Source organism: Stegodyphus dumicola, chromosome 6 (assembly GCF_044657685.1).
Source record: "Stegodyphus dumicola isolate Sdum_Otavi_A_Nest chromosome 6, ASM4465768v1".
In the NCBI taxonomy this organism is placed as follows: Eukaryota; Metazoa; Arthropoda; class Arachnida; order Araneae; family Eresidae; genus Stegodyphus; species Stegodyphus dumicola.
In genome coordinates this window covers 201,305,132-201,327,690 of record NC_140773.1, presented here as the reverse complement: position 1 = coordinate 201,327,690, position 22,559 = coordinate 201,305,132, and the positions used below count along the sequence as shown (strand labels likewise).

At 35.1% G+C, this 22,559-nt stretch overlaps 1 protein-coding gene across 5 annotated transcripts in view; it reads left to right on the top strand.

The window, feature by feature from the left end:
- Positions 1–3,867: 3,867 nt before the first annotated feature.
- Positions 3,868–22,559, top strand: part of LOC118199305 (axin-1-like) — a 137,520-nt gene continuing 118,828 nt past the window's right edge. For 3 of the 5 annotated variants that reach the window (XM_085819345.1, XM_085819340.1, XM_085819341.1), the window contains exon 1: positions 3,868–4,043. The gene's annotated coding sequence lies outside the window, so the exon portion shown is untranslated. Of the gene's footprint in view, positions 4,044–10,329; positions 10,979–22,559 lie in introns of all 5 variants that reach the window. The other 2 variants (XM_085819344.1, XM_085819343.1) reach the window with 2 other exon arrangements.

Below are 22,559 nucleotides of genomic sequence, written 5' to 3'. Positions count from 1 at the left end.
GGCAAACTTCGTGATTTTTTTGCCAGGAAGTTAAAGAACTGAATCAATAAAAAAATATTTTTTTAAGACTGCATCAATACCAAACAATGCTTTACTAGCATTTTACAAGGTGGCTTATAGAATCGCAAAATGTAAGAAGCCTCATACCATGTGGTGAACATTGTGGTTGGTGAGTCTGCTGGAAAGCTGCTTTTGTCCAATAACGCAGTTAGTCGTAATCGTCCTGCACTGAATCAGGTGTTATAATGTTAGTGAATGTGGTTTATTTTATAAAATCTCGACCATTGAAAGCAAGATTTTTTTAAATAACCTTGTGAGGATATGGGAGTCGACTACTCATCTTTTTTTTTTTTTTTCTTTTTGTGCTATAGCAGCGCACGATGGTTCTCTTGTGGTAATATTTGAATTGCGGCAATAAATTTCTAGTTTCTTTAAAGAGGAAGGATGCAAAGATGCAGAAGATTTTGCTGATGCTTATTTTTTTAAAGGAACTAACCTATTTATACGACATTTTTGAAAAGGTGAATTTCCTCAATCTCCGCAGGGAAAAAACATGCACCTATTTGAAATCAAAGGAAAAAATATCATCTTTTATAAAATCTCAAGCTATGGAGGGAAAAAACTGAACGAAGATGCATGCAAAGATTGTTTTTTTAATCTTGCAACAATCTTGGACGTCAAATGCATGGTTTTTACATCTTGAGAAACACGAGGTTCATCTTTCTCATGATGTAAAAACCATGCTTGAAGAGTACTTCTCAGAGCTAATCTAGCATCTGGTTCAATAAATACTCTAAAAATGAAAATTTCGATAGGTTTGCATTGATTCAAGATTCGCTTAATATTAGTGTTATTAACGAGTTATCTTGCGACAACAGTTTGAAAGCAAAATCTGGTGTAATGGAATTGACAGAGTTTTGGATTTAAAAAAAAAGATGAATATTCCCTTTAAATTGATAAGGTACAGCGGATTTTAATTCCATTTTCGATGTAGTATTCGTGCGAAGCTGGATTTTTGGCGGTCACTGTAATAAAAAGGAAGTATAGAGCAAAAATCAGTAGGGGAAAGGAGTCGCCGTTTCTTATTTAATTCCACAATTCGTAAAAATGTGCAGTAATTTGCAGGCTGATCCACCACATTAATTATTAAATAATTATAACAAAGTAACAAAAAATTACATAATGAAGACACACGAGTTTTATTTATTTTTATCTCTTACTTACGATTAGTCATAATTTTATTGAAATTAGGGCGCCATGGAAAATTTTTTAATTGAAAAAAGGCTCCGCGACTAGAGAAAATTTAGAATCCACTGGCATTGTAGCTTCTTTAGATCTGAGAACTATCGTAGCCTCATGTCAGCCCAAGCCCATGCAGTCCCTTTCCTTGAGTTCCTAATGAACTTTTGTGGTGTCTCATTTTCTTTCGTAGGCAGATGCTTTCTATCTAATAGGGTATCTTGATATCTTTGATAACTTTCTGAAAGTAATCTATTTTTTTGCATTGAATCTGAATCTATTGAATACAGATATCTAAAAAAAAAAAAAAATCTTACTTTAATTAAAAAAGAAGATAATTTCTAACTTGTCAATGATCTTTAATGGGTCCTTCGAAGCCATGATGCTTTTATGCCCGACTCATCAACGCCGATAGGGAAAAAAATACTAATTAAAATTTTAGCGATATCGAGAGCTAGTCAAATGCTCTCATTACAAAGCAGTTTGAATATCAGAATCTGTTACCGAGGAGCTCTTTTGCAAGAGCTGTAATATGCGACTGCCGCATAACAAAATAACAGACCCGGCATCGAATGCCAAGGTCATTATCACCTTCAAGAGCATGCGGAACACATGCGCTGCTGCTCTTCTTATTGGTGCTAATAGATGGCGACACGAACAAACAACTACATACCAAGCAGCATCCAAGGCAAAGAATCTGTAATCCTTAGAGATTCTTTGTCCAAGGTTCTTTAATATAAGGTAATAAGCAGCATCAAGCATCAAGCGTGCACACCACTATTTGATCTCTACAAAATGGGTAAAAATTGAAACTTCATTCTTGTCTGCTTTTTGCACGAATTATATTAAATAAGAATCATATGAAACGTGTTAACATAACTTATATTATATTATATGATATATTACTATTGTAACCCAAATATTATCTCTGCTATTGCAGCACCCAAATAAATCCCACGGAAACTTCTAATGATATCAATTAATAATGCTAAATATTTTTCTAACATCACAACTAACAGTTCCAGATCTCAGATTTTCGTGCTTGAAAACTAAAAGTAGAGGCATTAATCTTTCCATCTTTCCGTGGTTAAAAAAAAGGAGGTTGGGAAAGGTTTTCTGATTAATAAAATTACTCGGCGTTTGCATGGATTTGGATGCAATATAGCTTTTGTATAGTATTTCTGTGTTTTCCGCATGCGAATCTAACATATTAACCTTAACGACTTAAAATTGTTCTGCGTGAGCAGTTTTTTCTTAGCCTTATAGATGCCGCCTATTTCGATATAAATATAAAAACAAGTGAATTTAGTCATGGATAAAATTAATTTTTTTCTGAATTTACAGAATCTACATTCATTTTCCATAATATACTGTAAGCGTTTTCTTTATTTAAATTATTCAATCATAAAGCGTTTTTAAAAAAGGCAACAAACATTTATTGAAAGATAAATCGTACTTATTAGGCATACATGAAAATTACCCTTAAACGTACATAGACATTTTTACTGTACCAATTACGTGTATATCTTTTAGAATGTAAATAAAACGACAGCCAGAATAGCTGTTGTCATTTCTCAGCAGATATTCTGTTTAATAAAAAGAAATAATCTTCAATCTTGTTAACAATACTAAGATCATATGATATTTTGAAGTTCCAGCAAATAATCTCTTCTATCCCTTTCAAGCTTTTTACAAATTCCCTACCAAACCTACAAAGGGGAAGACGCATTAACGGAATGTTGGATTACACTGCCGTTCAACGAGTTTTTCCAGTTTTTTTTCGATCACTGGGCTATCATTCTTAATTTTCGAAACGACCATTAATTTTGCCTGTTTCTAGAATTTCTGTGTAAAAATCATGAAGCATTTCTAGAGAAAAATTAATTCTAAAAATGCTTCATGATTTTTAGCCCTAAGGGCTATTGATTTCGTTTTGGCATTTTGTGTCGATTCACTTTTTTGCATTGATCCACTTTCAAACTGTTGCCCCCAAATATTACAACCCTGTATTATGTTTAAAGAAATTAAATAATGAAGAATCTGCATAAATGTATGTATTGCTATAAAACAACGGTCATTAGAGCCATCAAATTTTCAACGATTTCAAAGCGAACAATGGCAACACTGTACGAAAAAAAAAAAATTATCTCCAGCGCGCGAGACTGTGTATCGGAAATTCTAAAGATACGCTCATTTTAAAATTATTTTGCGATATTGCTGTTGAATTGACTTTTATGGTTTAACTGCGAAGAACATCATATTTAATAAATAAGGATAACACATAAAACATTAAGAAAATGCCTCTTTGGCCGTAATGTAAAATCTGAAAGCTTTCAGATTTTTTTGGGGGGGGTATTGCCAATAACGGAAATTTTGGTATTGCCAATAACGGACTAGTGCCAATGAGAAAGGAACTGGTTCTCATTGGCACTTACCACTGATAAGAAAATTTGCTTTGCTGACCAGTTTATTTAAAATTTAAAACGCATTTATTGCCATCTTCAGAATGATTAAGTAAAAAAAATTGTTGGGGGAAAAAAAGTAACTTCAAAGTGACCGAAAAAACTAGTCCTTGACTATGATTGGAGCGGCTGAAATGACTTCTGTGACGTCAGAAGAGAAGAAGAAACGGCGTCGGGGCATGTGCACAGGAACAGAAAGATGATTTTGTTTTGCTTAAATGCGGTCAGTGGAGGTTTGGTATTGGATTCAAAGCTTGAAATGTGTTGCTAACATGGAGTATGACAGTTCCTACGTGAACCGCGAAAATTTACAAGATCTAAAATTTGTTTGCCTAGTCTTTGGTAAGTTTCATTCTGTTCATTTATACTCCAAATAAGCGGTTCCTTAGGATGTGCTTGAAAGAGGCCGCCTGCTAGGCCTAATCTGAGGGGGGCTAGAAACCCCCTCCATGAATTAATAGAGGGCTTTCTGAAATGCACTGTATGATATAAATGAAATCTGAGAAATATGCCTGCTTCTTTACAAATTTCGGGGTATGCTTCTCTATAGTTCGAAATTATATAGCATACTTGTGAATAATTTTCGATCCTAGTGTTTGTTTATATTTTTTGTATGTAATGTTTACAATTTGCTGAGACGAGTTTTCATTATTTTTCTGGAAATATGTATAAGTTAAAAAGTGAAAATTATTAAAAGAGATAAGTGTCTATTTGTGTGATTCGGTAAACTGTTAAAATTTTATTATTTCTGATATATTAAATCACGGAGCTATTACGGGATTTACTGTTACGGCAATTGGAGGTAACTTAGCGCGATCAGTTAGCATAAATGGATTATTTCGAACATTTTCTGATTCATATTTGATTTTTCATATGCATTCGAATGTTAAGCAAAACTTTAATAAATATACATTTGTGTGAGTAACTTTCAGGTAGAAGTATTTATATGAAACACATATTTAAATACTTGTGCATTTCGTTAAAATTGAGTTGATGGAATAACCTGTATTAACTAGGTATGACTTTTTATAATAAATCTGTGTGCATGTTAAAGATTTAGCGCAATTTACATTTATTTGTTAGTTTATAATACATCCTATGATATGAGAGTAGTTTTGCCATCAGTGGTTATAAAATTATTTCAAAATTTGGCGAATATAAATTTTGGTTACACACTTGTTTCATATGATATTTTTATGTTATTAGTTCAAAGATTATTTGATTTTGGTATCACAGTTTTTACCGGAATTTTTACATCATAAATGTGATGTCTAACTGCTGTAAGCATATGTATTTTATATTTGGATTATAAAGAATATTATTATGAAATATAGGTACATTCATGCAAGCATAACTGCTCTTTTTATGGCAAAAATTATAAGAATGAATGACAAAGGAAACTTTTATACTTAAGTTATGCAATAAGATTATAGCACAGATCTTCAGTATTAAATTAAAAGTTAAAAATTACATTATGTTCTTTTAAAAATATATAGTTAAAACTTGTATGATAATTGACAAGATAAGGTAAATCATGATATCAGTCGTCTAATCACCTATAACATGTGCCTTGAGATTTTTTCCCGCTGTCTGCTCCTTCTTGTTTGCAGGGTAATATACCAGTCATCTGTGGCTGTGGTTGCCCGTGATGAGCCTGATTCTATAATCAGGCTCGCACCAACAGTAGGTGCACAACGGCGCTGAGTCAAAAGGTGCAGGGCAATCATTAAAACAAGCAGTTTGTCTCGCCGCCTGTCTGAACAGGAAAATTCTTGTCTTATTTGAATGCCTCCCTGGGGTCGACTCGGGTAAAACCTGGGAAGCTACTGATTAGGATCTGTACCTAGGCAGTCTTGGCACAGGTGTTTAAAATCAGTTTCCACAGGACTGGAGTAATTGCTAGCAATAGCTGTTTCAGACTCGGCCGGGACCATATGGCGTTCTTGTCCGTTCCGTTGGTTATGGTGGAGCTATATAGTCAGATATTCATGGTTGTCCGAGGTGAAACAGCCCCCATTAGTGAATTCAGCGAGGCTTTAAACTGCTTGAGATTTCCACTGGGCGCCTGGAGCCTCATAACTCCATATTCATATCCTTCCATGGTTTCCCTTTAGGGGCGCCTGAACTCAAAATCTGTATAACCAGGCCGAATTGGTGGCCCTGTCTGTCTGTGTTTAAGTGACTTCATTCTGCTGTCGGGCGTTGGAGCCTCTTTTGATGGCAGATGTTTTTACCATCCCTCCAGAACGTGGAATGTGAGTTGCTGAGTGTTCCTATCGACTCAGCTTAGTCTTAGCTTGTCGGCTTGACCGCTAGGTTAGCTGTCTCTCGGATCGCCTATAGGGGCTGGGGCATTTAGCTGCATTAAGGCAACCTCGAGCTTGCCAGGTCTAAGTGCCCCTTCCTCCTAGCACACTGTCTTATTTGACCGAAAGTTAAACCAGGGCAGGACTTCATCTCTGGGGTTCATCTCTTCTTTCTTATTTGAACGGGAAAATAGGTGATGCCGATGAGTATGTAAGACGCATTCAACAAATTGCTTAATCCTTATTTTGTGTTGCAATAATAGTAATTTGTGCAACATTTATCTTTTTTGTGATTGCTTATTGTTATTGTTTTTCTACATAAAAAGAGTAAGTGCAGTTATGTATTATGTTAAATTTATGTTAATTTTTTTTAATTCGGAAAAGCAACAATTTGAGCATGATTACTCAAAAACTGTTTACTTCTCGCATGTTTGAATCATTGTCGTATTCTTGGCTCCATAAATTACTAATATCTAAACCATTTTCCTCTAAAGCCTTTAATAAGAAGTTGTTCGTTATTCGCCGGTCGTATCTCTTAAAACACAAAGTACTAAAAACCTTTCTTCAGTACTCATGTCTGTATTTTCTAAATTAAGATACCTCATACAAATTAATAACTACTCTTGATGGCTGGCATCAGTGGTACAATCAAGTAAAACAGAAAAATACTTTGCTGTCTGACCTTAGTTAAAATAATTTGCTTTATATTATTTTCTAACATGCTAATTGTTTCATTTTGAATTTTATCTTCAAGGTAATGAAGCATATTTTTTTTTTTGCGTTTGAATTTTATTAATATATACAGACATGATAGGGTCAAAACACTTTAAAAAATTATTATTTCTTTTGAATAACTTGTTACTAGAACCACACAAAGATGTGCCTGTCATTGGCAAAAGCCTTGAGCACCTTACATGTGACAGTGTGATTTAGCTCAGTTTTGCCCCCAATTTAGATGAATTTAGATGACGATGAAGAGCCCCCAATTTAGATGATGATGAAGAGCATCCCAGTAGGGGGACGTGTCCGAGCGACTCTGTCCCCTCTTCCCCTACAACCAACCTTTCGAGAAGACTTTCGCCTCACATATTTAGAGTGTCCCCGTGACACTCGGACACTATACATTTACAAACATCCATGCCTTCTCTGAGATTCGAGCCCAGGCCCTTTGGCACCGCAGTCAGCAACGCTAACCACTATACCAGTTGGGCGGATTTTTATAGCATAAATGTGTGTATAATTCTTCAGCAAATATGTTTGAGTGTGGGTTTTAACGAAGCACAAAATGTTTGCCTATTTAGACAAATTAAAAGATAAATTTTTTTGTTTGTTTTTCAGATTATTATGTTAATAATGCTTCATTTTAAATGTTAAGCATAAGCAAAAGGCGCCACTGCATGAAGGCACTCGCTAGACATTTGCACAACGGCACCGATTAGGCTAGGCACGGACCTGTCTGTAATCAGTTCCTATTTTTTATCTTTGATCATCTTGTATGCATGGCATACCTTTCATGAAAGCTTAGTAGCCCAAATAAATGTTCTACTACTATTCATTCCCTGATCACTGCTCAAAAGTTCCCCATAAATGCATTGTGAAGTTTTGCTGGATTTTAAACCCATAAACGTTTCGTTTTAAACTGGGATTTTTCATTTTATAAAGTGACCCCATATGCATACAGATTCCATTTCAAAGAATATCACTTTAAACTGCCATTTTCTAGAGAACTTGTAAGACTTTTATTTTAGATTCGGACCTTTAGCTTCAGATAACACAAATAAATGCAAACTCTCCTACCTTTAATAGATTAATATAGGACTTCCTATAAGGAATGCAGATTGTATTTATTAAAACTGAATTGAAGATTTGATAGTGCTGTCATTAAATCTGACGTTAGATCTCTGCATTCTTCAGCTATTATATAACATTTGTGAACTGTTAGATACTTAATTGTACTAGATATCCATCTCCTTGTTTGCATCTGTGTTTATTATTATGATAAAAGCAAACTTTAGCATAGATAAACTTAAACATAGGTAAATATTTAAACCTTGAAGCTCACTTTTTTGACAAAATTTTTCAAACATAAGGTAATTCAAAGACCGACAATACAAAAAGAAATCATATTTGTGATCCCTGTAATAAATTTACAGATAAAAGTGTGAACAAAAGGTTAACTCAATTTCATTTGACAATACTGCAAAACTCATTAGAGGTGATGACATTCAAAATGGCAGCTTCAGTGAAAAAAATTCACTAGTCTATGCATCATAACAACAGACATGTAAGCAAAATAATGGCGTTGACAATGCAGAGAAGTCAAATACACTCATGTCCATAAATTAAGGATAATGCAAAATCAGGCAAAGGAAGAGTTAGAAGCAAAACAAATTTGACTTATTTGTAAAGCTTATTTATTAAACAAAAGGTTAAGAGCAAAAAAGGATGCTATATGTTTGATATTAAAAAAATTAGCGATTTTTTCTTCCTGGAGCAAATTACAAAAAAAAAAAAAAAAAAAAAAAAAACCCTATTTACAAAAAACCAATATTACATGGTTGGTATTATTGTTAATACATTGTATGTCTCCCAGACGATGCAATACAGTCTGTACAATGCCTAGTCATGCTGAGTATCAAATTATCGATCTAATCTTGGGGGATATTACACCACTCAAAAAGCAATGCTCTCCGAAGTTCCGGTAGACATGTAGGAGGAGGTTGACGGGCTGCAATTCGTCGGCCAAGCATGTCTCACACGTGCTGTACTGGATTCAAGTCCGGTGAGAATGCTGGCCAGTCCATACGGGTGATATCCTCCGATTGAAGGCATTCGCTTACGATGTTTGCACGGTGAGGACGGACGTTGTCATCTATAAGCACAAATTGCATTCCCATGGCGTCCCGAAACAAATGTACATGTTGTTCCAGAATGACGTCCGGATAGATTTGGCTTGTCATGGTTCCAATTTGAACATGCAGGTCAGTTCTGGAACCCAGAATAATTCCACCACAAACGAGCATTCCTGCACCACCGTAATGGTGTCGTTCAATGATGTTTTCTTGGTGGTAACGGATACCTGGAGCTCTCCATATGAAAGTCCGCTGAGGATCAGGCTGCAAGCTAAACCTGGACTCATCGGAAAACATCACACAAGCCCACTATTGCAGTGTCCACAATGCATGCTCTCTGCTCCAGGCTAACCTCAGGCGACAGTGAGTTGCAGTAAGTGGAATGCATCTGACAGGTCTACGAGCATATAGACCAATCTGCCCTAAGCGTCTGTACACGGTCTGCCTTGAAATTGTCGTACCAGTGGCTGAAGAAAGCTGACGAGACACGTCTGAGGCTGTGCTCCACCTGTTTCTTTTGGCAGTAATTGCCAAATACCGGTCCTCATTCGGCGTTGTAACTCTGGGGCGACCTGTGCTGTAACGTCTACTCACATTACCATCATCTTGGAATCGTTGCCGAAGCCTGGAGCACTCTGGGCAATTCCAATCCAGTTGGGTATGCCCACATTCCAAACGGCCAATAATTCTACCATGTAAAAAATCATCCAAATGCGTCCTTTGTGTCATATTGCACTGAAATGCTTATAAAGCACCTGCGAACAATTTTACTTCTTTGCCTGCATTCCTTATATATCACTCTCTTACACTCTCGTCATTGTAACGTACCATTGGTGTCATCTGGTTACTTCCTGAAATTTGCATATGATTCTTGAAGATGTGTGTAGTGATTTTACAGATGATATATTTATTTTAGAGTTTGATTTCCCCGCAACTCCGAATTATCCTTAATTTATGGACATGAGTGTAGATGAAATTTATCATAGATGATTTCATGGGCGGATTCATTTTCTAGGATGAAGACACATTACGTTTATGTGGCAAAGGGAACGAATATAATGTGATATTTGATTAACAGAAAACCCGTAAGTTACATAGCGAAGATATATGTAATTCTCTGAAAATAAACATTTCCTGTGCTTTAACAAAATGCGGCATTTTTATTCCCACAACCTTGTAATTTATTTCTTGAGGATATGGTAGAACCTTAAGGTACGAGCACCTCTATATGCGAGAAATTCGAAATATGAGGACAGTGTGAGTGAAAATTTTGTCTCTAAATATGAGCATTGACTCGAATAATAAGCAATGAGCCAGGCTGTTGATACGCGTGACGCGTTTTCCAAGTTGGCTAGACTCGGGGAATCCGCTTGTCAGTGTTCTTTGATCTGCTTGTTTGTATGCTTATGAGTTACTTGTTGTTTTTCCCTTATTTAACGTGAAAATAATTATTTCTTGTTGCTTTCCAAGAAGATTCTTTCTTTAGATAGTGCTGTGATGAAAAAGAAGGAAGCCATGGCCATTGAAATTAAAAAGAAATCATAGATAAACATAAGCGTGGTGTAAGAGTGACAGAATTGGCGAAGTTACAACCATTCAATATCGACAATCTGCACTATTATGAAGAAAAAGGAAGAAATTAAGAAACTTGATGCGGCCAAAGGAGTTACCGTTATTTCTAAGCACCATCCAAAACTCTTAGATGATGTTGAGAAGCTGTTGTTGGTGAGGATTAACGAGAAGCAGTTAAAAGGCGATTTGGTGTCGGAAGCTATCATTTGCGCTAAGGCTAATCTGTATTTGGACCTTCTCCGAAAAACACCAGATACGTTGACTGAGGATGAGATGATAGTATTAAGACAAGCCATGGATGATTTGAAAAATTTAAAAACAGAAACGATATTCACAGTGTTGTGCGACATGGGGAGGCTGCGAGCTCTGATACAACTGCTGCTGATAAATTTCAGCCAGAGTTCCTACAAGTAATTATTGCTAGTGAGAGGTTTCTTCCCTAGCAAGTATTTATAAAACATGTATTTTTTATAAGAAAATGCCTAAAAGGACCTGCATCATGCAAAAGAAGAAATCTTTGCCTGGTCATAAGGCGAGTCTATAAAAGGTAAACGACGTTTATATTAATTTACTAGTGTTATATATTAGGAAAATTGATTTTTATGTTGATATTTTTTAGAATACGGAACGGTTTAACTGGATTTCCATTAATTTCAATGGAGAAGTTTGTTTCTAGATACGAGAAATTCACTATTAAACTCGTATCACGAGGTTCCACTGTACTTGAAAAAAATTTTCTTATACCCACTCTCAACAGGACTTACAGCAAATAAAGCAATGGACAGACAAGGTGGCTGGCTCAATTGATCAAGCTATATTATCACATATGGAGAGTTTTATCTTTATTAATCTGTTATCTTATTATTTTATCTTAATTTTCATTTCTACTTTTGTCAAATTCCAGGGATATCCACATTAGTTCATGTATTAAGAGCATAGTTCTTAGATCTTTTGGCAGCTGTAGCTGACGACTCGCTATTCCTTTTCTTGGTAACTGTCTTACTGGTTTCATCTCTAGTTTTCTAGCCGTAACTGGTAGTGAACCTGTCTGGCTAGAAATTTGGAACTAAATGAGCATATAGACATCTACCGTGTTACAAGGATTTTCAAATCCAATGTTTGTGCATGTCCATTGAAATTTGTAGAGCTAAACTTTCATTTTACATCTGTATTTGTAAAATAAATTCTTTACAGTAGTAATAAGTATCTTTTCTGTGTCATTAATTTTGATTTGGTTATGTTTGAAAACCAATTCAAGATTCAACCATTGCTGAAAAGTTCGACTGGCATAAAGATGGAATATGTGACCGAAGCAACATTCATCTATCATGACATGAATTGCTAGATTTATTAGTAGTATGTTATCTATGACCTAGTAGTATTAGTAGTACAGTCAAAAGTCGTTAATTCGTACTCGTCGGGACTTCGGCGATTCCGGATTATCGATTTTTCCGGATTATAGATCATCAGTTTAAATCTCGTAAGATGGCATGCAGAAATTCTAAAATTAAAAATATGAAACCGTAATTTATGAAATAAAGAACAATTATGATCTAAAGGGTATCAAAATTTGCAAAAAGAAAAAGCTTAATATTTATTTGTTTACTTTATTAAACATTTCTTTCAATGTAAGTTGTTTAAGTTTTGCTTCGTTTCATGTGATAATACTTTCTCTTTAATTCTATTAAACAGACATAATTTCTTGTTCAGTTACAAAGTTCCGCCGTTCAAGTCCTATAATTGCTGTGTCAAGAACACCGACTAATTTGTCAATCGAAATTTTTTTGTTTTCAATAACCTCTGTCACTTTTCTTCGCTATCGGAAGCGAATTATAATGACGAGGAACTTGTTTTAAATCATATCAAAGACGGAGCATATCGAGATGAAATACTACATTTGGTAAGGAATTATAAGCCAAATAAAATAAAAACATCTGCGCTAAAGATAAGGATAGTGCTGACAAATCAACTTCCAATTCATTAGGCGCCCGCGGCCGAGCAGCGTGAAATTGATAAACAGATTTCGGATTTCAAAACATACTTTCGATTTAGATTCTTTACATATTAACAAATATATATCGGAAATTCTATTGGATATAATGGAAAGTTTAAGCTTACTTTTATAAAATTGCTCTTACAGTCTGCAAAAAATAATAAGCCGGATGCAATTCGAAAATTAAGGAACAATGCAATCATCAACATTAACTGAAATAGATAATTAGATAATTTTAGCTTATACGTCCATTATACATAAAATGCGCACGCGAAAACGTATTCTGCACTTGTGCACACTCATATGCGCAGTCGTAAAAGGTCTTACGCGCACGCGTGAACGCCTCTGCGCATGTGTCAACGTGGCGCATGCGCAGAAAGTTTTTAGTTTTGATGTCCGGATTATAGATCATTCCGAATTATGGGTGTCCGAATTAACGACTTTTGACTGTAGTATGTTATCTATGCGTCGCATTGACGCATGCGCGTAAGACCTTTACGGCTGCGAATACGCGTGTGCGCATGCGCATAATACGTTTACACATGCACGTTTAATGCATAACGGACTGTATAAGCTAAGCAAAAATTATCTAATTCAGTTAATGTTGCAGATAGTGTTGTTCCTTAATCTTTGAATTGGATCCGGCTTATTATTTTTTGCAGACTGTTAGAGCAATTTTACAAAAGTAAGCTTGAACTTTCGATTATGTCAAATAGAATTTCCGATACATATTTACTAATATGTAAAGGATCTACAAAGCGACAGTATGTTTCGAAGTCCATCAAACTAAAAGTGAAATTGTTGTAAAAAATGGGTAAAGGCATATCCTTCGTTTCTCTAACCATTCCGAAATCTGTTTATCAATTTCACGCTGCTCTGTGGCATGTGTGTGTGTGTGTGGGGGGGGGAACGCCGCAGCGCGCAATGAATTGGAAGTTGATCTGTCAGTACTATCCTTTTCTTCAGGGCAGATCTTTTTATTTTATTTGGCTTATAATTCCTTACTAAATGTAGTATTTCACATTGATGTACTCCGTCTTTGATATGATTTAAATCAAATTCCTCATCATTGTAATTCGCTTCCGATAAAGAAGAAAGTGACACAGAGGTTATTGAAAACGAGAAAATTTCGATTGACAAATTAGTCGGTATTCTCGACACAGCAATTATAGGACTTGAACAGCGGAACTTTGTAACTGAAGAAGAAATTATGTCTGTTTATAGAATTAAAGAGAAAGTATTATCACATACAACGAAGTAACTTAAACAACTTACATTGAAAGAAATGTTTAATAAAGTAAGAAAATAAATATTAAGCTTTTTTTATTGTAAATTTTGATACCCTTTAGATGATAATTGTTCTTTATTTCATAAATTACGGTTTCATATTTTTAATTTTATAATTTCTGCATGCCATTTTTCCAGATTTAAACTGATGATCTATAATCCAGGAAAAATCGATAATCCGGAATCGCTGAACTCCCGACGAGTCCAGATTAATGACTTTTGACTGTATTTTGATTTATTATCAAACTGTTTTGCATAAACCAATATTTCCAAGCAGTTCGACTGGAAAACCTCTATGTACTTTTTCACATTGAAACAACCAGTCAGTCTTTATGTAGGATTTAGACCATATCAAACGAAAGCATATATTTCCAAAAGCAGAAATTTTATTTTAACAAAAACAGTGAATTGTAGCAGTACAGTTAATTTAATAAACGGTCCACTTTTGTTCAATTTAAAAAATAAAATAAACTGTAGTTTTTCATTAAATATGCTAGCTTTTGAAACAGATTTAGCCTATCATTCTGCCTTGCTACCACGATCTTGAACTCTTTTGTTGACTAATAATGCAAATATACATTCCTCCTCTTTTATCATATAAAGTATATTTTGCAGAACTTTTATACAGTCAAAAGTCGTTAATCCGGACTCGTCGGGACTTCGGCCATTCCGGATTATCGATTTTTCCGGATTATAGCTTATCAGTTTAAATCTGGTAAGATGGCATGCAGAAATTATAAAATTAAAAATATGAAACCGTAATTTATGAAATAAAGAACAATTATGATCTAAAGAGTATCAAAATTTACAAAAAAAAAAAAAAAAAAAAAAAAAAAAGAGCTTAATATTTACTTGTTTACTTTATTAAAGATTTCTTTCAATGTAAGTTGTTTAAGTTGCTTTGTTTTATGTGATAATACTTTCTCTTTAATTCTATAAACAGACATAATTTCTTCTTCAGTTACAAAGTTCCGCTGTTCAAGTCCTATAATTGCTGTGTCGAGAATACCGACTAATTTGTCAATCGAAATTTTTTCGTTTTCGATAACCTCTGTGTCACGTTCTTCTTTATCGGAAACGAATTATAATGACGAGGAATTTGATTTAATTCATATCAAAGATGGAGTACATCGAGATGAAATACTACATTTAGTAAGGAATTATAAGCCGAATAAAATAAAAACATCTGCCCTGAAGATAAGGATAGTACTGACAGAACAACTTCCAGTTAATTGCGGGCGGTGGCATTCTGTCCCCCCCCCACGCGCCGCAGAGCAGCGTGAAATTGATAAATAGATTTTGGAATGGTTAGAGAAACGAAGGATATGCCTTTATCCATTTTTTGCAGCAATTCCACTTTATGTTTAATGGAATTCGAAACATAGTTTCGCTTTGTAGATCCTTTACATATTAGTAAATATATATCGGAAATTCTCTTTGACATAATCGAAAGTTCAAGCTTACTTTTATAAAATTGCTGTAACAATCTGCAAAAAATAATAAGCTGGATCCAATTCGAAGATTATGGAACAACGCAATCTGCAACATAAACTGAATTAGATAATTTTAGTTAAGCTTATACCGTTCGTTATACATTAAATGTGCAAGTGTAAACATATTGTACGCAATCGCACACGCATATTCGCAGCCGTAAAGGTATTACGTGCATGCGTCATAGAGACGCATGCGCAGAAAGTTTGTAGCTTTGAGGTCCGGATTATAGATTATTCCGGATTATGGGTGTCCGGCTAGACGCATGCACAGAAAGTTTGTAGCTTTGAGGTCCGGATTATAGATTATTCCGGATTATGGGTGTTCGGCTTTTGACTGTATTTAGAAACTACAGTCAAAATTCGTTAATCCGGACTCGTCGGGACTTCGGCGATTCCGGATTATCGATTTTTCGGGATTACAGATGATCAGTTTAAATCTCGTAAGATGGCACGCAGCAATTCTAAAATTAAAAATATGAAACCGTAATTTATGAAATAAAGAACAATTATGATCTAAAGGGTATCAAAATTTACAAAAAAAAAAAAAAAAAAAAAAAAAAAAAAGCTTAATATTTATTTGTGTACTTTATTAAACATTTCTTTCAATGTAAGTTGTTTAAGTTGCTTCGTTTTATGTGATAATACTTTTTCTTTAATTCTATAAACAGACATAATTTCTTGTTCAGTTACACAGTTCCGCTATTCAAGTCCCGTTAATTGCTGTTCCAAGAATACCGACTAACTTGTCAATCGAAATTTTTTCGTTTTCATTAACCTCTCTGTCACATTCATCATGTCTTTATCCGTTTTTTGCAGCAATTCCACTTTTTGTTTGTTGGACATCGAAACATACTTTCGTTTTGTAGATCCTTTGGAAGTTCCAGCATCGGAAATTCTATTTGACATAATCGAAAGTTCAAGTTTATTTTTATAAAATTGCTCTTACAGTCTGCAAAAAATAATAAGCGGGATCCAATTCGAAGATTAAGGAACAACGCAATCATTAACTGAAATAGATAATTAGATAATTTTAGCTTACACCGTCCGTTATTCATTAAACGCGCAGGCGAAAACGTATTCTGCACATGCATATGCGCAGTAGTCAAGGTCTTACGCGCACGCTTTAAAACGCCTGTGCGCATGTGCCAACGCTGCGCATGCGCAGAAAGTTTTTTGCTTTGAGGTCCGGATTATAGATCATTCCGGATTATGGGTGTCCGAATTAACGACTTTTGACTGTAATACTACCTCATTTCCATGTTAATCCATGTTATCATTTACAACTGCAAAACTAGGAAAATTATGGTACTGTTCAGTGTTATATTGTTATCAGGACCAAATTCGGAAATATGTTCTTACGTTATTTTCTTCCTTCACATTCGTATGGGGTTTGTGTGGATTTGGAGTGAATAATGACAATACTACTTGATGAAGTATCGAAACACACTTTATTAGCCAGTATTGTCCTTCAAAACACATTTTAGAGTCGTTGATGAACTACTATAAACCATGGACCATATAAGAAATAGACTAACCCAAATAAATGGGTTTTCTCCCTCGTCTGAGGTGTTCCCCGCTGTCACCTTTATCACATCCGGAGGAGTACAGACGAACAGTGGTTGCTTATTGCAGTGTGTATAATTGTCAAGAAAAAGCTGGTTGTAGCGCCTCATTTCACAAATTAGAATTTCTGCATATTTTTATTTTTGAAATTGAGATTGATTTTTAAAAATTTAGCATATTATCAAGCGTAATTAACTTTCCAAATAATTTTAAAGCTATTGCATGCTTTCAGGGCTGGATATTTTTTTAGCTTTTCCTATGCTGTAAGGAAATTTGCAACTACTACTTTTAGAAAATAATATTTTAAATCTGAACTAATAGAAAATTTCAAACAAGCAATTTTCTCTTGCAATTTTTATGCTTTTTATTGGTGTAAATAAGTAAAAAACACTAAAATATTTAAAAACGAGTTTTTGAAAGTTTTGTTTAAAATTCTAAATTGTGCTGCTTTTTTAAAATTATAGATGAGTATTATAGCACAATTTCTATAAAGGAATTTTATTTCAACTATATTTAATAATACATCATAGTGATAAATACTTTTGACTCCTTAAAAATTTTTATACATTTAATTCTAATATTAAAATAATATTTAACCGTAATAATTAATTTTGCTTGTATTTTATAGTGATTATTTTTTAAATTTATTTTTAGTTCTGCATAAGATTTTTTTTTATTTACTGTTAATTTAATTTATTAGCCCAAAGGGGCAGTAACCTAGAAAGGCTGTTAGTTTCGAAGCGGCATTTTGCGCTGTTTTACTATAAATATCCGTGTCTTTTTGCAAATTGTTGTTACCAAATATTATCGCCCTGTATTATATTTAAAGAAATTAAATAATAAAGAATCTGCATGAATGCATGTATATTTCTTGCACTGTGACAAAAACGACAGTATTTAGAGCCATCAAATTTTGAATAATGTAATCCTCCACCCGAACATGGGCATCTGGACGGCCGAATTTTGAATTTGTTTTAATCTATTTCCTATTTTGTAAAACTTTAACGAATTTTTGATTAACAAACTCTACGAGTTCAGAGCGAGCACTGTACGGAAAATAACAGTTTTATCTCCAGTGCGGAAATTCTAAAGTTGTGCTGTTTTCAAATGTATGTGGTTTACGGGCGAAGAACACGATATTCAATAAATATAGATAATACACAAAACGTTAAAAAAAGGTTCCTTTTGGGCATAATATAAAATCTGAGTGCTTTTAGATTTTATTTTACCTTTTTTCCCCCTTCATAACACTCAGAAAATTTTATGCTCCAAATTTTATAAATTACTAAAATAAATATTCCACTTTAATGTTAATAAGTTAATGATGATATAATCAAATAAATGATTGTTTTGAAAATGGTCATTAAATTTAAAAAAAAGTTATCACATCTTGTTTAATTTTACCTTCTTTATTTCAAAGCATCACGTACTATCAATCTTATTTAATTTTACGTTATTTGTATGCAAAATTAAGTTCATAAATTTTGTGCTTAGAGTTTTTACCGTTTTACCAAAGTAAAGATGTTTGTACAGTCAAAAGTCGTTAATCCGGACTCATCGGGACTTCGGCAATTCCGGATTATAGATTTTTCCGGATTATAGATCATCAGTTTAAATCTGGAAAAATGGCATGCAGAAATTATAAAATTAAAAATATGAAACCGTAATTTATGAAATAAAGAACAATTATGATCTAAAGAGTATCAAAATTTACAAAAAAAAAAAAAAAAAAAAAAGAGCTTAATATTTACTTGTTTACTTTATTAAAGATTTCTTTCAATGTAAGTTGTTTAAGTTGCTTCGTTTTATGTGATAATACATTCTCTTTAATTCTATAAACAGACACAATTTCTTCTTCAGTTACAAAGTTCCGCTGTTCAAGTCCTATAATTGCTGTGTCGAGAATACCGACTAATTTGTCAATCGAAATTTTTTCGTTTTCAATAACCTCTGTGTCACGTTCTTCTTTATCGGAAACGAATTATAATGACGAGGAATTTGATTTAATTCATATCAAAGATGGAGTACATCGAGATGAAATACTACATTTAGTAAGGAATTATAAGCCGAATAAAATAAAAACATCTGCCCTGAAGATAAGGATAGTACTGACAGAACAACTTCCAGTTAATTGCGGGCGGCGGCATTCTGCCCACGCACCGCAGAGCAGCGTGAAATTGATAAACACATTTCGGAATGGTTAGAGAAACGAAGGATATGCCTTTACCCATTTTTTGCAGCAGTTCCACTTTATGTTTAATGGACTTCGAAACATAGTTTTCTTTGTAGATCCTTTACATATTAGTAAATATATATCGGAAATTCTCTTTGACATAATCGAAAGTTCAAGCTTACTTTTATAAAATTGCTCTAACAGTCTGCAAAAAATAATAAGCCGGATCCAATTCGAAGATTAAGGAACAACGCAATCTGCAACATTAACTGAATTAGATAATTTTAGCTTAGCTTATACCGTCCGTTATACATTAAACGTGCAAGTGTAAACGTATTGTGCGCATGCGCACACGCATATTCGCAGCCGTAAAGGTCTTACGCGCATGCGTCAATGAGACGCATCCGCAGAAAGTTTGTAGCTTTGAGGTCCGGATTATAGATCATTTCGGATTATGGGTGTCCGAATTAACGATTTTTGACTGTACAAGAATTACACGTGAAAAAATGCATGAAATACAATAAAAAGTGCTTTAATGAGATATATTAAATCCTATTTGGAAAAAAATTTGTTTTCATAATCTCATCACTATACAATGTATCAACTTTAATAATTAAAAAGAGTTATGTGATACGAACACCATAGGTTTCATTGTTAAAGTAAACCAGATCGTCCCTACTCTTTCTTGCCGACATGTCGGTGACCCATGCCCCGCCCACTGGGTTAGTCTATCTATTATAACGTCCATGCTATAAACAGGCTGACACTATCAGCGCTGCCCGGCTGTCAACTCGAACACCAACTCGATAGTATTTTGCACTCCAGACGAGGCACTCTGACTCGCTCTCTCAACGAGACACTAGCACACACTGACTGCAGACCAGCAGGGTTTATATAGCTTTCGACTTGTGTTCGAGAGCATTCTGGGCTAAACCGGTAAGAATTCGTTCTAGAAGGTTCTCCATCCGTCCATGGCATACAAAATGGGCGATTTTTTGCCAAAAATGGCAACCCTAAAACTGCTTTGTGTGGAAGCTATCTCACCGTGCCTGTACATTTCGTAACACTGCCCCCTCCCAAGGACTGCACGGCCCGGGCAGTATAACCCTTGGTCAGAAGCCAAATTCGATGCAAACAAAACATTTTAAAACATACAGATAGCATAACTAAAGAAAGAAATATATGCAAATTAAACACATAACAATTTTAAATTGTACAAATTAAAATTCATAAAGAATTTCAGTCTCAGTCTTTTCATTAAAATATACTCAGGTCAAATACTTTTGCACTGCAGTTCTCAGATGCATTTCTGTTTTGCATATCTTAATCTGAAGATTCAGTCCTTTCAGACTTGTCATCTACAGGAAGATCTGAGACAGTTTGTTCACCACTCTGTAGTTCATTCGCAGCATGCATACAGTTCATCTCGGTGTTTTTAGCAGCTAGTATATGCTTATTTTCCTCCGTATCCCGGGAACTAGCTCCAAATTTTGCATCAGAGTCATGAACAGAACCCGATTCTTCACAAACACAAGTATCCAGGTTTAGATTCAAGTCCTTATCTGCACTATGAGACGCACACATAATTTGCGAGGTAAGTGAATTTTCTTGCAATACTGGAGCACACTGCTTAAGCTGTACATCAGCTTCCCCCATCTCTGCATCACATGCATTTTCAGATGGTTCAATACTTGCTGACTGCGTTTTCATAACTTCACTATCAGTTTTTAGGAACTTGACAGTCACATTTTCACTTTCTCTACATCAGGTACGGGAGAATCAAAATCTTCCTTCCCGTCTTTTATTTCTTCGTGTTTTCGTTCTTTTTCTTTAATCCCGTTAGATATTTCATCGATCATTTCTGGATCTTTCTCAGGCTGTTCGTTAGCTACTTCTTCATCCCTGGATTCTCCAGATGCCACTACTGTCATTTTCACATCTTTTTTTTGTGGCTCCAGTTTCTTCTGCAAGCTCCACTTTCAGTGGTTGAAGTTGCTCTCGCACCTTTTCTTGGCCGACATTTATTTCGTCTCGCTGGGCTTTCTTATTTTCCAGTCTGGCTTTCATCTCTTTCAGTCCGGCTTTGATCTCAACTGTCATCTCTTTATATCCAGCTTTTATCTCATCATATCCGACTTTCATCTCTTTTAGTCCGGCTTTGATTTCAGCTGTCATCTCTTTATATCCGGCCAGTCCAGCTTTCATTTCAGCCTTCATCTCTTCATATCTGGCTTTTATCTCGGCTAGAAAGTCCATCAAAGTCTTTGTTTCCACCTGCATGGCTTTTCTCTGCAGGTGGGTCACTGGCATTCACTCGCAAACTCCACTCCTGACACCAGTTGTTGACACCAGTTGTTACGTTATTTTCTTCTTTCATGTTTGTATGGGATTTGTGTGGATTTGGAGTGAATAATGACAATATAACTTGATGAAGTAGCAAAACACACTTTATTAGCCAGTATTGTCAGGACAGCTCCAAAATACGTTTTACAGTTGTCAATGAACTGCTATAAACACGTTGACACTATCAGCGACACAGCCTTCACACTATCAGGCTGTAACGGTCGAGACAGCTTCACTTGCAAAGCACCAGAGTACAGCTCCCAACTCTGCTTGGTTGTTCTCAGAACTCCACATACTCTCAAGACTCTCCACGCTACAACTCGCGATGCACTCAACGACACACAGAGCACAGCTCCCGACTCTTTGGTTCACTTGTTCCCGGAGCTCTGTACGCTCTCTCGACGATGCACTAACCGCGATACACTATGAGATTCTTTTGGTGCACTCGACGACGCCACTCACTGCCCGGCTGTCAACTCAATCGACTCCGCAGGGATTCACTCGCTAGACGAGACACCAACTCAATACTAACTATCTCATACTCCAGACGAGACACACACACTAACTGACTGCGGGTTTATATAGCTTTCGGCTTGTGTTCGAGAACATTCTGGGCTAAACCGGTAAGAATTCGTTCCAGAAGGTTCTCCATCCGTCCATGGCATATCGCCAATTTTCTCATCAAATGAGGGAACCCTGCCTTCCCTTGCCATTTTATGGCAACCCTAAAACTGCTTTGTGGGGAAGCTATCTCACCGCGCCTCTACATTTCGTAACAACATGTATGTATGGATGTATGTGTTTACGTATGCACACACACATATATGTATATATGTACATACAAATGTATGTGTGTATACATATGCACATACATACATGCATACATTTCTGAGTCTGGTCCCGATGACAGAACAGTACCAAAATTGTTTGTTCTTGTATTTTGTATTAGTTTTAGCTGTACTTCTCAAAGAGGTGCTGAAATATGCGTGCGTGCCAGACTGTAAGGTTTATATTAATTAACCCATTGTCTTATTTTAATTGCACTATCACTTCTACTTTCATCAACTCTTCCCAGGATACATATTAGCAATGTGTATATAAGAACAGAGTTCCTAAAAGTTGGAGAGGATGGCAGCGATATTTGTCATCGTGTATATTTCCGCACCCAGCTTTGAGAGTAACTTTTAGGCCAGCATTAGCTTTCTGCTAATTAAGTTTGCTCATGCAAGTAGATTTAGTCAACACATGATAGGATTTTGCTTTTTAAATTAAAATT